Source organism: Hemitrygon akajei, chromosome 28 (genome assembly GCF_048418815.1).
Source record: "Hemitrygon akajei chromosome 28, sHemAka1.3, whole genome shotgun sequence".
NCBI lineage: Eukaryota > Metazoa > Chordata > Chondrichthyes > Myliobatiformes > Dasyatidae > Hemitrygon > Hemitrygon akajei.
Window position 1 is genome coordinate 1,683,482 of NC_133151.1, and position 14,930 is coordinate 1,698,411.

General features: G+C 53.5%; 1 protein-coding gene across 1 annotated transcript in view; it reads right to left on the reverse strand.

Moving 5' to 3' along the window:
• LOC140717461 (latent-transforming growth factor beta-binding protein 3-like) overlaps positions 1 to 14,930 on the reverse strand; it is a 315,264-nt gene that overhangs the window by 19,088 nt on the left and 281,246 nt on the right. The window lies entirely within an intron of this gene.

Sequence of the window (14,930 nt, forward strand, 5' to 3'; positions counted from 1 at the left end):
AAGTCCGATAGGGTCGTAAAGAATGCTTTTGGCACACAAGCCTTCAATTGGATCAGCCATGATAGAATAGCAGAGCTGACTCAATGGGCCAAATGGCCTAATTCTGCTCCTATTTCTTAGTATTGTGTACGGGAGATGGAGTTGTGCGAGGCGTTGGCGAGGCCTAATTTGGAGACTCGTGTGCTGTTCTGGTGGCCTACCTACAGGAAAGATGTAAACGAGTTTGAAAGAGAACGGAGGAAATTTCACGGGGATGTTGCCGGGTCTGAGGACCCGGGTTATAAGGAAAGATCGAACAGGTTAGGACTTTATTCTTTAGAATGTAGAAGATGAGAGGAGGTTTGATAGAGGTGTACGAAATTATGAGGGGTATAGAGAGGGTAGATGCAAGCAGGCCTTTTGAGCTGAAAGTGAGTGGGACGACAACCAGAGGTCACGGGTTAAGGGTGAAAGGTGAGGAGGTTAAGGGGAGCGTGAGGGGAAACTTCTTCACTCTGAGGATGGTGAGAGTGTGGAAGGAGCTGCTGGCACAGGTGGTGCACGGAGAGGTGACATCCCCTCTGGCGAAAGTGATAATCACCTTTCCAGCTCTTCGCTTCATCCCACCCCCTCCGGTCTTCTCCTATCATTTCGCATTTCCCCCCTCACCCCCAACTACTTTCAAATCTCTTACTATCTTTCCTTTCGGTTAGACCTGACGAAGGGTCTCGGCCCGAAACGTCGACAGCGCTTCTCCCTACAGACGCTGCCTGGCCTGCTGCGTTCCGCCAGCATTTTGTGTGTGTTGTTTTACTTTTAGGTCTTTCAGCTTTTTGTCACAGTAACTGCACCCACTTCTCTTCCTTCACACACTACAACATCAGGCACACTGCTCGAGTCTTCCACAGTGATGCAAAATACTCACTTAGTGCATCAGCCATCTCCTTGTCCCCCATTGTTATTTCTCCTGCCTCATTTTCCAGCTGTCCTATATCCACTCTCATCTCTCTTTTAATTTTACATACTTGAAAAAGCTTTGACTAGAAACATAGAAAACCTACAGCACAATACTGACCCTTCGACCCACAATGCTGTGCCGAACATGTACCGTAGATTCCGGACTACAGAGCGCACCTGATTAAAAGCCGCTGGCTCTAATTTTAGAAATAAAATCAATTTTTTACTTGTACAGGCCGCACCGGATTTTAGGCCGCACCGGATTTTCGGCCGCAGGTGTCCCACGTTGTAATATGAGATATTTACACAGAAAGATATTACACGTGAGGATTTTTTAACTTTTCATTAAATCCATATGGTAACATAAACAAATACATATTGCAAATGCTTTTTTTCGAACCGTGCCCGTAACGCGGCTACTTTTAAATAATATACGTTGCGTATACTTCTTTACTGAACAACATTCCAATATCTCCTAACGACTGGTAAAAAATATATATACTGCAGCCTACCAGGAAAAGTTATTGATCGCCTTTAACTTAAAAGCACCGTTTTGGCTCCGCCGCTCCCCCCCGCCGTCCCGTTTATCGCAAACTGGTATCCCACAAGACGCGGCGAAACCGGGTGTGACGTCATAGCATCCCGCGATGTAGTACAGAAAACAAATATAGTTAAAACACTTCTAACTTTAACTAACAAATGAATTACTAAGCGAAAATATTATAAACTAAATAACTGCCATAAAGGCAGCACAATGCTTTTCTTCGAGTGTTTTCCATGTTGATGAGGGTGAGTACAAATGACTGATTTACAATAATTTAATTGTGAAAGTGCGCTTGATTTATCGTACAATTTCATTGGACCTCTGTGAACTACTCATCAATTTTATTGGTCTACTGTTACGAGGCAAAATGTTTTTGGCGGCATGAAAAAAATAATACATTAGCCACTCCGTATTAAAGGCCGCAGAGTTCAAAGCTGTTCAAAATGTGGGAAAAAAGTAGCGGCTTAAAATCCGGAATCTACGGTACTTGAAAAAGCTTTGACCAGAAACATAGAAAACCTACAGCACAATACTGACCCTTCGACCCACAATGCTGTGCCGAACATGTAGTTACTTTAGAAAATACAAGGATTACCCATAGCCCTCGATTTTTTTAAGCTCCACGTACCCAACCAGGAGTCTCTTAAAAGACCCTATCGTATCCGCCTCCACCACCGTCGCCGGCAGCCCATTCCACACACTCACCACTCTCTGTGTAAAAAACTTACCCCTGACATCTCCTCTGTACCTACTTCCAAGCACCTTAAAACTGTGCCCTCTCGTGCTAGCCATTTCAGTCCTGGGGAAAAGCCTCTGACTATCCACACGATCAATGCCCCTCATCACCTTGTACACCTCTATCAGGTCACCTCTCATCCTCCGTCGCTCCGAGGAGAAAAGGCTGAGTTCACTCAACCTATTCTCATGAGGCATGCTCCCCAATCCAGGCAACATCCTTGTAAATCTCCTCTGCACCCTTTCTATGGCTTCCACATCCTTCCTGTAGTGAGGCGACCAGAACTGAGCACAGTACGCCAAGTGGGGTCTGACCAGGGTCCTATATAGCTGTAACATTACCTCTCGGCTCCTAAACTCAACCCCACGGTTGATGAAGGCCAATACACCGTACGCCTTCTTAACCACGGAGTCAACCTGCGCAGCTGCTTTGAGTGTCCTATGGACTCGGACCCTCTGATCCTCCACACTGCCAAGAGTCTTACCATTAATGCTATATTCTGCCATCATATTTGACCTACCAAAGTGAACCACCTCACACTTATCTGGGTTGAACTCCATCTGCCACTTCTCAGCCCAGTTTTGCAACCTATCGATGTCCCGCTGTAACCTCTGCTGGCCCCCTACATTATCCACAACACCTCCCAACATGAGTTGTAGAGTCCTTGAAAGTGAGTCCTTAGGTTCTGGAATCAGTTCAGTGAAGTTATCTGCATTGGTTCATAAGCCTGATGGTTGAGGGGTAAAAACTGTTCCTGAACCTGGTGGTGTGGGGCCTGAGGCTCCTGAAACTCATTCACCATGACAGTGAGAAAGGAGCATGGCCTAGATTAGGGGTTCCCAATCATTTTTATGCCACGGACTCCACCATTCAGCAAGGGGTCCATGGATCCCAGGTTGGGCCGCCTCGGCCTAGGTAACGGGGTCAAGGGATATGGGGAGAGGGCAGGAACGGACTCAGCACTTCCTCAGCTTTCAAAGGATTAATGAACAGAGATAACGTGACCCTGCCTTCCTGAACGTGGATTAGAAACGTGGCATTTGGCCGACCCTTTTTCACCTTGTACTCCCCACCAGGGCATGTCGCGTAACTCCACGCCCCTCTGCGTTTATTTTCCGTAAACATCCGGCGCCTGTGCTCCGCCGGGGCGCCGAGGAGCAGCGACGGTCACTCGTGCACCGGGGCGCTCCATGGCAGAGGCCAGGCTGAGCCCACAGTGCCTCCCGGAGGCCGAGAACTCGCCCAGGACAGAGACCTGAGATCCTGTGGGGAACGACAGGACGCGTTCCGCCACGGGGATGGTCCCTGTGGCCGCCGGACATTGTCCTCGTCTTCCAGATTAGATCCTGGCATCTCTTTTATCTACTCTGACCCTGGCAGATCTCACTTCCTCCCCCTCTCTCTTTCTCTAAACACACCTCCCCGTATTTGAAGGCAGGCACGCACGAAGATATGCCCAGTAATCTCTGAGGATCTATCCCGGGCCCAGCATGTCGATGCAGCCACAAAGAAGACACAACAGCGGCGATATTTCATTAGGAGCTTGAGGAGATTTAGTACGGCACCTAAAACATTCGAAAATTTCTACTGACGTACTGTGGAGAGCATTCTGACCGGCTGCATCACCTTCCAGGCGGGGTGCTACCGCACAGGATCAAAGCGAGCTGCAGAGAGTTGTAAACTCAGTCAGCTCCATCACGGGCACCGGCCTCCGTCGTATCCAGGACATCTTCAAGGAGCGATGCCTCAGAAAGGCAGCGTCCATCATTAAGGACCCCACCACCCAGGACATGCCCTCTTCTCATTGCTACCATCAGGAAGGAGGTACAGGAGCCTGAAGGCACACACTCAACGATTCAGGAACAGCTTCTTCCCCTCTGCCATCAGGGAAGGAGGTACAGGAGCCTGAAGGCACACACTCAACGATTCAGGAACAGCTTCTTCCCCTCTGCCATCAGGGAGGAGGTACAGGAGCCTGAAGACACACACTCAGCGATTCAGGAACAGCTTCTTCCCCTCTGCCATCAGGGAGGAGGTACAGGAGCCTGAAGACACACACTCAACGATTCAGGAACAGCTTCTTCCCCTCTGCCATCAGGGAGGAGGTACAGGAGCCTGAAGACACACACTCAGCGATTCAGGAACAGCTTCTTCCCCTCTGCCATCAGGGAGGAGGTACAGGAGCCTGAAGGCACACACTCAACGATTCAGGAACAGCTTCTTCCCCTCTGCCATCAGGGAGGAGGTACAGGAGCCTGAAGGCACACACTCAACGATTCAGGAACAGCTTCTTCCCCTCTGCCGTCCGATTTCTGAATGGACATTGAACCCATGAACACTACCCCACTACTTTTTATTTCCGTTTTTGCACTCCTTATTTAATTTCACTATTTAATACATACTTAAAGTAATTCACAGTTTTTTCTCTATTATCATGTTTTTTTCTCATGGTACTGAGGCCGTAAAGATGACAAATTTCAGGACATGTGTCAGAGATATTAAACCTGATTCTGATTCAGAATGCACACACACACACACACACACACACACACACACACACACACACACACACACACACACACACACAGACACACACACACTCACACACACACACACACACACACACACACACACACACACACACACACAGTCACACAGAGAGACACACACACACAGACACACACACACACACACACACTCACACACACACACACACACACACACAGACACACACACACTCACACACACACACACACACACAGTCACACACAGACACACACACAGACACACACACACACACACACAGTCACACAGAGACACACACACACACACACACACAGACACACAGACACACACACACAGAGACACACACACACACACACACAGTCACACACAGACAGACACACACACACACACAGTCACACAGAGACACACACACACAGACACACACACACACACACACACACACACACAGAGACACACACACACACACACACAGTCACACACAGACACACACACAGACACACACACACACACACACACACAGTCACACAGAGACACACACACACACACACACACACAGTCACACAGTCACACACAGACACACAGACACACACACAGACACACACACACACACAGTCACACAGAGACACACACACACAGACACACACACACACACACACACACACACACACACACTCACACACACACACACAGTCACACACACACACACACAGACACACACACACACACACACACACACACACACACACACACACACACACACACACACACACACCCGCCCTCCGGGGCAGGTTCGGACGGACACTCAGGGACGCAAACCCTGATGTACGTACGGGCCCGCGTGCATGCGCCCACATTTGCACGGAGGAGGGTTGCTACCAAAGGCAGGGAGCCCAGCCAGCTGGGGCTTCCCGTTGCCAGTGAAGGGCATCTCGGCTCGAAACGTCGGTCGCTGATCGCTCTCCCCTCCCTCCTCCCCGCTGACGCCCCCGACCGGCTGAGTCCCTCCAGCATTTCGCGAGCTCCCCCCCCCCCTCCCACAACCACAAGCCCCTGGATTGGAAGTTGGAGGCCCGGGTGTGGCCTGCCTTGGGGTAGCGCCCCTAGTGAAGGGTCTTGTCGTGCCCATTCTGGGGCCGCTCACCCACCTTTTGGCCCCAACGGACACTGAAATCGCACCTGTGGCTCCAGGCAGCCGTTTGCCCGTGACGGCGGCCACACCCCAGTACACCACTTCGACGGGCGGGTAAACCAGGTGAGGACAGCTGGCAGGGGATAACTCGTCCCCTGGTGAGGTAGAGGACATGCCTATCCTGGGCAGGTGAGATCCGACGGGAAGGGAGGAGGTTCTGCAACGCTCCTGTGGAGGGCGACGGGGGTGACACGGCACAGAAGGCGTCACGGTCGTCCACCGCGACCAGGGAAGACCCCAGTCTGTGATGCTCGTTCGAACCACTGGACCCGGGGCTTCTGAGGTCGAGCGAGCGGAACTGCCCCAGTGCAACGGCTTTTCCGCTTCCAAACCTCTCCCGCCCAGGTCTCCCGTTGTCGTCGGACAGCCGCCACTCTGCCTGGGCAGAGTCGTCCTGCCGACCGCCGACGGGCGCCGCAATGTGTGACCACACTCACTTATTTATCGAGCATTGCCGTTCTGGTCCTTTGCGCCGCGCCCCCCGGTTTAACCCCTGCATCGTTGCGGGACAATTTACAGTCACCAATTACCCCACCAGCCTGTGGACTGTGGGAGGAAACCCACGCAGGGAGAACGTACAAACTCCTCACAGGCAGCGGCGGGAATTGAACCCGGGTCGCCGGCACTGTAAACCGTCGTGCTGACCACTACACTACCGTGCCGCCCCAAAAGTCCCACTTGTCCCCAGCACATCCTTAGGCTGTGATGGCTGTTCAAAGTTCAAAGTCAATTTTACTTCCAGAGTACATACAACCCTGAGATTCATTTCCCTGCGGGCATCCTCAGCAAATCTATAGAATAGTAACTGTGAACAGGATCAGTGAAAGATCAGCCAGAGTGCAGGAGACAACAAACTGTGCAAATGCAAATATAAATAAATAGCAATAAATAACGAGAACATGAGATAAGGAGTCCTTAAAGTGAGATCAGGGATTGTGGGAACAACTCAATAGATGAGTGTAGTTATCCCCTTTTGTTCAGGAGCCTGGTGGTTGAGGGGTAGTAACTGTTCCTGAACCTGGTGGTGCGAGTCCTGAGGCTCCTGTACCTTCTACCTGATGGTTGAGGGGTAGTAATTGTTCCTGAACCTGGTGGTGTGAGTCCTGAGGCTCCTGTACCTTCTACCTAATGGTTGAGGGGTAGTAACTGTTCCTGAACCTGGTGGTGCGAGTCCTGAGGCTCCTGTACCTTCTACCTGATGGCAGCAGCGAGAAGAGAGCACGGCCTGGGGGGGTGGGGATCTCTGATGATGGACGCTGCTTTCCTACGACAGCGTTTCATGTCGATATGTTCAATGGTGGGGAGGGCTTTACCCGTGAGGTACTGGGCCGAATCCACTACCTGCTGTGGGATTTTCCGCTCAAAGCCATTGGCTGCTCCCACACCAGGCACCCGGTCAATACCCTCCCCACCGCACACCTGCAGAGGTCTGTCAACGCAGACGATTGCTTCGGTGGGCGAGGGTTAATAAATGACTCTGAAATCTGAAACTAAAACCTGAAAGGAAAGCGCGTAACCGCACGCCCACACGTGGTCAATAACACGAGTGAAGGGATTTAGACGACACTTCTCGGGAGGCCATAAATCAAGGCAAGCCCTTTAAGTTAATCATTCCACCGAGCCCATCTGGAGCCAATGATCCCAAGTGGCTGGAGGCCAGTGAACTGAGTAAGTTATTAAGTGGGAAGCAGCCGGCCGTGACATTGAGCGAAAGGCCCAGTTCGGGGCAGCCTCTGGCAAAGGGAGGCTCCTGTTGGCCGCGCCGGGGGGATGGGACGGTGCAGGGGAGTCTGGGATAGCTTCTGCCATTCACTGGGATGTCAGCATCGTCCACGGAGGCCCACTGCACCTCCTCTGGTCGGGTCATACACATCTCAGGCAACCTTTTGTCAAGACTCTACCCTCAGCTCCCACTCTATTAGCCCCTGTCCCGGATAAAGTGCCCACTGAGTACGTTCGAGGTCTTCTGCTGCTGTCAGCCCGTCCACTTCAAGGTTCGACGTGTTGTGCGTTCAGACACGCTCTTCTGCACACCACTGTTGTAACGTGGGGTTATTTAAGCTACTGAACCCTGACCTCAGATCATAGTCTCACCTAACCTCAGTGGAAAAAGCTGCTTGCATTTACCCCATCTATACCCTATCTATCAAATCTCCCCTCGTTCGCCCACGCTCCGGGGAATAAAGTCCAAACCCAGTCAACCTTTCCCCACAACTCCAGCCCTTGAAAACTCTCTCTGCACGGGGTTCGTTGGTTTCCTGAATACTCCAACAGCCGCGCAGGTCCGCAGATTAATTGACTGATGTAAAGCGGCCGCGGTGTGGAGGCCAGCGGCAGACTCCAGAGGCGGTTATTTTGAACGCGAAGAGAATGCGGGATTGAGAAAGCTCGGATTTGGGCGGTGGCTAGCACAGGCCCGACGGGCCGAACGGCCTGCTGGACTTCCCGCGGCTCGGCGGGCGGTGGGCGCGTTTGTGTCTGCGCAACGCGCGCGCAAAACGCCGGCGGGACTCAGCCGGTCAGTCAGCGTCTGTGGAGAGGATCCTCCCCCCTCCACCCCAGTCTGGCTCCCCTCCTCCCGAGTCCTCGCCTGCCCGTCCACATGGCCCTCCTTCCCTTCCCTTTCACCCTGCGGTCCGGGTCCACTCTCCTCTCCTATCAGGTTCCTCCTTCTTCGGCCTCTTCCGCCTATCACCTCCCAGCTTCTTACCACATCATTCCCACTCTGCCCTCTCCCTCATCTGTCCGGCAGTCTCCACCCCCCCCTCACTTGGATCCACCCATCCCCTGCCAGATCTTGCTCCAAACCCCCGCTTCCCTCCCCCCTTCCCTGCCAACCTCCCCTCTTTCTTCCCGGTCTCGGCCCGAAACGTCGACTTGCCCACTTCCTTCCGCAGAAGCTGCCTGACCTGCCGGGATCTTCCGCCTCCTCTGGGTGGAGCTCCAGCCAGAGTAGCCCCTCTCTCTACGTGTGTGCTCCGGGGTCCGTGGCATCCCTGTGCTTGCCTCAGTGTCCCTACGGGCGCTTGGTTTTGTGCACGTGACTCCCATACGCCTGCGCGTGAAGCTTGCCCGTGTGTACGTTTGCGCCGGGCAGGGGGGGGGGGCGGCAACCGCCAAGCTACAGTCGTGGGGGGGAGGGGGGTCAATTCTGACCTTGGATGCTCTCCTTGTGGAGTCTGCAATGTACCCCCCACTTTGACCTTGCAGACTTCTTCCGGGTCACGGAGCCCCAGTGCTCCAAGCACGGAAATTAGGCTCTTCGGCCCATCTGCTCCCTGCTGAACTATCACTTCCGTCCGGCCCCGCCAATCAGCACCTGGGCCACGGCCCACCATACCCCTGCCCTCCACATACTGATGCAATCTTGAGGGGCCTGGGCCCCTGCTGTACGCCTCTGTGACTCTGTGGGCGGCAGGTGAATTTGCCAGCGAATGTGCGTGCTACGTAACACACACGACAGGGAAAACAACAGGCAGCGCGCACACAAAACGCCGGACGGGCGGCATCCATGGGGGGGGGGGGGGGGCGAAGAGTCGACGTTTCGGGCCGAGACTCTCATCAGGACGAGGAAAGGAGGGGCGAGGGTGGGACGAGAGGCCTAGGCGGGGGGACGGTCGGGACCCGAGTGCCGGGGTGCCCGACACTAGACTCGGGAGACGATCTCGGGACTGAGGTGAGAGAGCAGGGCGCCGGGCGAAAATCCGAACGAGCCGACGACCGCCCAGCAGGCCCGGGCACGGGTGCTCTTTGAGTATTAAAATCCTGGCACCAAAACATGGCCGCCAACAGGCCTGAACCTTTAGAGGGCCGGGCCAGCTTTCCATACTCCGGAGAATCAGAGCGTCTAGGCCCCGGAAGCTAGCGCGGTCAGAGGGGAGAGGAAGGGGAGGGTAATGAACTGAAGAAAGACATGTTGGATCAGATTCATTCACCCTTTCCCGCCAATCATCCTCCCTTCCCCTCTCCCCCACCTTCCAATTGTGGCCCATCTCCCTTCCTTTCCAACCCGGATGAAGGGTCTCGGCCTGAAACGTTGCCCGCTTATTCCTCCTTATAGATGCTGCCCGGCCTGCTTTGTGCGTGTTTCTCTGGATTTCCCGGCGTCTGCAGAATCCCGCCCTGTGTCCCCGCGTACTGCACCGACCGGGAGGGGCGAATTGCTGTAATTCTGCCGTCGCTCGGATCAGCAGCGATTTCAGGGCGGACGGGGTAACGGAACAGCTTGTGCATTTCCCAGGGCCGAGCTGGCGGTCGGCGTTCTGTGCGGCTCCCCAAAGGGGTGGGGGGGGGGGGAGAGCAGGAAATGGCTGGGGTTCAAGATTGGTCCCCCTGAGCAGGGGAGTGAATTTTTGAACGGTTCCCAACCTGCTATTGTCTCGGATAAAGATTGCTCTTGGCTCCCGCATCACAGCTGGCCCCAGCATCAAAGCCCCTCAACCTGTCACGGGAACACTGCAAGACTAGTTCCAGCTATTTCTTAACCGGGCCGTTCAGCTCCCATCAACGGCACAGGAATTAATCTCACCAGACATCCCCCCCACACCCCCCAAGCCCCATCAGGAATTTTTTCAGAATGCATTCCCTCAGTCCCGGCAGTCCCCTCTCACACCGAATCACCCCCTCATTAGGGAGCACGCAGGGGGAAAAAAGGGGGCAGGCCATTTGGCCCCTCAAACCTGCCCCGCTATCTAATATGGCTGACCTGCCCCAGGCCTCAAAGTCAAAGTAAATTTGTTATCAAAGTCACCGTTTGCCTTCCTGAGACGCATTTTCTTGCGAGTCAGTGAAAAACTACATACAAAGACTGGCAGACAACTCATGTGCAAAAGACAAAACTGTACAAATACAAAATAAATAAATCTTCACATAAATATTTATTGACACATAAGTGAGTCCCCTCCTCCTTCCCTTCCCTCCCCATGGCCCACTCTCCTCTCCTATCAGATTCCTTGGTCTCCGACCCTTGACCTTCCCCAGCCGCCCGGCTTCACCAATCACCTCCCCCTCCCCGCCCACCTTTCTATTCCGGCATCTCCCCGCTTCCCACCCCAGTCCTGAAGAAGGGTCTCGGTCCCAAACGCTGACCGCCCGATCGTTTCCGTAGGCGCTGCCTGACCTGCTGAGCTCCTCCAGCGTCCTATGTGTTTTTCTCGGGCTTGTTACTCCCCGTCCCCCCCGTCCTGATGTTCGGTCTGAGCCTCCAGGACGCGCCTGCGTGCTTTTGCGTGCCGCGCGGTCGGCCGACTCGCTTCCCGCATCGACGAGCAGGTTCACCGAATGAAGCGGCCTCTGATCTGTCACCCTGACGGGAACGGACGGGCTCTTTACGGCCGGAAACGTCGAAATCCGGAGTTGCGCAAGTCATATTTACGACGGGGGAAAGGTGTAGAAAGGCAGGAACGTTTTTGAGGGGAGGAGCGGAGGAGGTGGGGGGGGGGGGGTGGTTGGGGAGAGCACTGCGGTCAGGAGCTGTCTGGTCCGCCGTGGTAGTAAATCTCTTTCGAGTCCCACCCTGCAGGTGCCACCGTTCCAGGATCTGAACTGTGGTGAGAGACTAATCGGTCCATAGCCACCGTAACTATGGAGTTATGTCCCGTTGGCCCCCATCTTAAAGCGCTCATTTAGGCCGGTCGACTGAGAACCAGCATTAAGTCGGAACAGGGGAACTGCGGACAGTTTAACAGAGGTAAACACACGCAGGCAGGCCGCAACGTGTAACAATGCGTTTGACTGCGGCTCTGTTCGACGCCGGATGCTTCGAACCCGGGCGGTCCCGCCCTGGGAGTGAGAGGAACGCGGGATTTGACCATTGGGCACGTCTACACGAAACACTGTCCTGAGAGAGTGGTGCCCATCATCATTGACCCCCCACCACCCAGGCCGTGCTCTCTTCTCACTGCTGCCACCAGGTACAGGAGCCCCAGGGCTCCCACCACCGGGTTCAAGAACCGTTAACCACCCAAAAGACATAGGGGCAGAATTAGGCCTTTTGGCCCATCGAGTCTGCTCCGCCATTCAATCGTGGCCAATCCATTTTCGTTTTGCCCCAGTCCCTGGCCTTCTCCCCGTAACCTTTGATGCCATGTCCAATCATGAACCTATCAACCTCTGCCTTAAATACGCCCAACGACCCGGCCTCCACAGCTGTAACAAGTTCCACAAACTCACCACCCTCTGGCTAAAGAAATTCTCTGTATCCCTGTTTTAAATGGATGCCTCTCTACCCTGAGGCTGTGCCCTCTTGTCCTAGACTCCCCCACCATGGGAAACATCCTTTCCACATCCACTCTGTCTAGGCCTTTCAACATTCGAAAGGCTTCAATGAGATTCTCCCTTATCCTTCTAAGTCCCAGCAAGTACAGACCCAGAGCCATCAAACGTTCCTCGTCTGATAACCCTTTCATTCCTGGAATCATCCTTGTGATCCTCCTCTCTCTCCTCTCCAATGCCAGCACATCTTTTCCAAGATGAGGGGCCCAAAACTGTTCAAGGTGAGGCCTGACCAGCACCTTATAAAGCCCAAAATGTCGACTGTACTCTTATCCACAGATGCTGCCTGGCAAGGAGATGAGGTGAGAGGGGGGAAAGGGGATGGGAAATGGTGAAGGGAGGGCATTACTGGCAGTTGGAGAAATCGATGTTCATGCTATCAGGTAGGAGGCTACCCAGATGTTGATAAGGTGTTGCTCCCTCCAACCTGAGTGCGGCCCCATCGCGACAGGCTGACGTATCGGAGTGGAAATGGGATTTGGGATTAAATGGGATCTGGGAGGTCCCACTTGTTCTAGGGCCGAGGTCCTTCATCGGGACCGGAAAGGAAGGGGGAAGACGCCGGGAATCTCGTGCGTTCGCGAAACCTCCGAACGCAGTTGGCAGGAATCCGCCGTCCGCAAAATGGACGCTGCCCCTCCCGTCTTGCTGCAGCCTCTGTACCCTGAAACGAACCTCGCTGGCCGTCCTCGTAAGGGGCAACGGTGACGCGGTAGGCATAGCGGTCAGTGCTGCAGTTTATGGTACCGGCGACCCGGGTTCAATTCCCGCCGCTGCCTGTGAGGAGTTTGCACGTTCTCCCCGTGACCGCGTGGGTTTCCTCTGGTACGAAGACGTACCGGTTGGCGGGTTAATTGGTCATCGTAAATTGTCTCGATTAAATTGGGGGATTGTTGGGCGGAACTGCCCTTCGAAGGGCTGGAAGGACCTGTTTTGCGCTGTAACTCAGTAAATAAAATCGATGTTAGGGAATAAATGTAGACCCACAATTGAACTGAGAAGGCCGAGAGTTTCAAGCTGTTAGTGGCAGGGTGGAGACACCAAAGGAGGTGTGAGGCGCTCCTTCCCTCCACGAGCCTGCAGGTCACCCTCGGGCGAGGTGTAGCACCTGCTAAGACCCCCAATCAGGGTCACGTCAAGCTGTGGGAGCAGGTAGTGGTTGGTCGTATGAGCAGCCGGTGCAGATCACAAGCCCTGGTTGTTGATCTGATTATTGATAATGGCTGGAGGTCGCCTGCATTGTAAAGACACTGCAGAGAAGAAGGCGATGGAAAAAGACTTCTGCAGGAAAATTTGCCAAAGACAATCATGGTCAAAGACCATGATCGCCCATGTCATACGACATGGCGCATGATGATGATGTCATACCACATGGCTCCCAATGATGATGACATACAACATGGCAGATAATGATGATGGGACTTGAGACCTGGGCAAAGCAGGTTCATGTGGGGGAGAACCCCGCTTGTTTCGGGCAAAGCGACTGGGAAGCAACTGATATCCTTAATTCCCGGAAGGGAAGATCAGATTCAACTATCCCCCGCACTGCCAGCACGCCTCCACACCCCCGTGCTTACTGCGCCGGGTCGACAACGCGAGGCGAGCATTCACCGGCTGTGCACATCTGCGTGCACACGGCACCAAGCTCAGCCCCGGCGACCCTGCGCGACTCCGGAGTGTCTGCGTTCCGGCGAGGCAGTGCGGACAGCGAGCTGCGAAGGAGCTGGCACAGGGCAGCTCAGTGAGCTGGGGGTGGAAACTCTCTCACAAAAGGGGTGTGGCAGCCAGAAATTCAGAAGGTGTCAAAGAAGTTGGAAATGGGTCCCAAATGGCCACAAGGCTACTCCACCAACAAAAAAAGTTATACACTGGGCTTCGTCAGTGAATCATCGGACGTTGTCAGACTTAACATCCAAATCTGTCTGTGTGGCAGCAGTGATAACCTCCCTCAGAATAAACTCTACGGTTATAATTCAATGAACCATTACTCTGAATAAACAGTGACTCTGTACAGTTACACAGTGACCCTCACCCTGAATAAACAGTAACTCTGTACAGTTACACAGTGAGTGACCCACACCCTGAATAAACAGAGACTCTGTACAGTTACAGTGAGTGACCCTCACCCTGAATAGACAGTGACTCTGTACAGTTACACAGTGACCCTCACCCTGAATAAACAGTAACTCTGTACAGTTACACAGTGAGTGACCCACACCCTGAATAAACAGAGACTCTGTACAGTTACAGTGAGTGACCCTCACCCTGAATAGACAGTGACTCCGTACAGTTACACAGAGAGTGACCCTCACCCTGAATAAACACAGACATTGTACAGTTACACAGTGACCCTCACACTGAATAAACAGACTCTGTACAGTTACACAGTGAGTGACCCTCACCCTGAATAAACAGTGACTCTGTACAGTTACAGTGAGTGAACCTCACCCTGAATAAACAGTGACTCCGTACAGTTACACAGTGAGTGACCCACACCCTGAATAAACAGCGACTCTGCACAGTTACAGTGAGTGACCCTCACCCTGAATAAACAGTGACTCCGTACAGTTACACAGAGAGTGACCCTCACCCTGAATAAACAGAGACATTGTACAGTTACACAGTGACCCTCACCCTGAATAAACAGACTCTGTACAGATACACAGTGAGTGACCCTCACCCTGAATAAACAGTGACTCTGTACAGTTACACAGTGACCCACACCC